Here is a 2500-nt window from a genome sequence, read left to right as displayed (position 1 = left end):
AGAAAAAATTCGAGAACCAGGATGAGGAGGGGGAAAATGTGGCCAGTCAGGCCGACCCGAAGTGCCTCTTAGGCGGATAGGGGTTGGGCGAAACTCCCTTGAAAGTGGCACTCTGAAAAAATTTCCAAGTTTGGCTGACTTAGAAAAAATTCGAGAACCAGGATGAGGAGGGGGAAAATGTGGCCAGTCAGGCCGACCTGAAGTGCCTCTTAGGCGGATAGGGGTTGGGCGAAACTCCCTTGAAAGTGGCACTCTGAAAAAATTTCCAAGTTTGGCTGACTTAGAAAAAATTCGAGAACCAGGATGAGGAGGGGGAAAATGTGGCCAGTCAGGCCGACCTGAAGTGCCTCTTAGGCGGATAGGGGTTGGGCGAAACTCCCTTGAAAGTGGCACTCTGAAAAAATTTCCAAGTTGGGCTGACTTAGAAAAAATTCGAGAACCAGGCTGAGGAGGGGACCATCTGGCAAGGGAGTCCGACCTAAAGTGCATCTAAAGCGGATATGGGTTGGTCGAGCCTCCCTTGATTTGCCCTGGAGCTCCCACGTCTTAAAAAGGTCTCTCCTATAATTGTACACCAACCATTTTGAGGTTTGGGTGCAAACCTCTCGAATGGGGGGACTCGGTCCCCTATCTACAGCGCCCCTAATGACGACAGGTGGTACTGCGCCCCTGGTAGCCCGGCCATTGAAAATGAATGGGCCCATTCATTTCAATGGGGAATTTCGACCCCTGGTTGCCCGCCATTCATTTCAATGGGGAATTTCGACCCCTGGTCGCCCGCCATTCATTTCAATGGGGACTTTCGACCCCTGGTTGCCCGCCATTCATTTCAATGGGGGATTTCGACCCCTGGTCGCCCGCCATTCATTTCAATGGGGGATTTCGACCCCTGGTAGCCCGCCATTCATTTCAATGGGGGACTTCGACCCCTGGTAGCCCGCCATTCATTTCAATGGGGGACTTGGACCCCTGGTAGCCCGCCATTCATTTCAATGGGGGATTTCGACCCCTGGTCGCCCGCCATTCATTTCAATGGGGGACTTGGACCCCTGGTAGCCCGCCATTCATTTCAATGGGGGATTTCGACCCCTGGTCGCCCGCCATTCATTTCAATGGGGGATTTCGACCCCTGGTAGCCCGCCATTCATTTCAATGGGGGACTTCGACCCCTGGTTGCCCGCCATTCATTTCAATGGGGGATTTCGACCCCTGGTCGCCCGCCATTCATTTCAATGGGGGATTTCGACCCCTGGTAGCCCGCCATTCATTTCAATGGGGGACTTGGACCCCTGGTAGCCCGCCATTCATTTCAATGGGGGATTTCGACCCCTGGTAGCCCGCCATTCATTTCAATGGGGGACTTGGACCCCTGGTAGCCCGCCATTCATTTCAATGGGGGATTTCGACCCCTGGTCGCCCGCCATTCATTTCAATGGGGGATTTCGACCCCTGGTAGCCCGCCATTCATTTCAATGGGGGACTTCGACCCCTGGTTGCCCGCCATTCATTTCAATGGGGGACTTCGACCCCTGGTTGCCCGCCATTCATTTCAATGGGGGACTTCGACCCCTGGTTGCCCGCCATTCATTTCAATGGGGGATTTCGACCCCTGGTCGCCCGCCATTCATTTCAATGGGGGACTTCGACCCCTGGTTGCCCGCCATTCATTTCAATGGGGGATTTCGACCCCTGGTTGCCCGGCATTCGTTCCTATGTGGCGGGGGATTTCAACCCCAGGTCGCCCTCGTGTGGTTCTTTTTGGCGCAGCTGACCGGGCTCCGCTGCTCATGGAGGTTTGCTAGTGGAGGATAACCCCCTGCCTGGGCAACTCGAACGCCCGGCATTCGTTCCTATGTGGCGGGGGATTTCAACCCCAGGTCGCCCTCGTGTGGTTCTTTTTGGCGCAGCTGACCGGGCTCCGCTGCTCATGGAGGTTTGCTAGTGGAGGATAACCCCCTGCCTGGGCAACTCGAACGCCCGGCATTCGTTCCTATGTGGCGGGGGATTTCAACCCCAGGTCGCCCTCGTGTGGTTCTTTTTGGCGCAGCTGACCGGGCTCCGCTGCTCATGGAGGTTTGCTAGTGGAGGATAACCCCCTGCCTGGGCAACTCGAACGCCCGGCATTCGTTCCTATGTGGCGGGGGATTTCAACCCCAGGTCGCCCTCGTGTGGTTCTTTTTGGCGCAGCTGACCGGGCTCCGCTGCTCATGGAGGTTTGCTAGTGGAGGATAACCCCCTGCCTGGGCAACTCGAACGCCCGGCTCCCCCCCGGTCCGCTGGAGCTCCTCCAACGGCCAGCAACAAGCCCCGAAGACGGGCGCGCTCCCCGCGGTCCGCTGGAGCTCCTCCAACGGCCAGCAACAAGCCCCGAAGACGGGCGCGCTCCCCCCCGGTCCGCTGGAGCTCCTCCAACGGCCAGCAACAAGCCCCGAAGACGGGCGCGCTCCCCGCGGTCCGCTGGAGCTCCTCCAACGGCCAGCAACAAGCCCCGAAGACGGGC

The sequence above is a fragment of the Leptonotus elevatus genome, unplaced genomic scaffold (genome assembly GCF_054856555.1).
Source record: "Leptonotus elevatus isolate MCC_2025b unplaced genomic scaffold, RoL_Lele_1.0 HiC_scaffold_127, whole genome shotgun sequence".
Lineage (NCBI taxonomy): Eukaryota > Metazoa > Chordata > Actinopteri > Syngnathiformes > Syngnathidae > Leptonotus > Leptonotus elevatus.
This window is presented reverse-complemented; position numbering follows the sequence as displayed.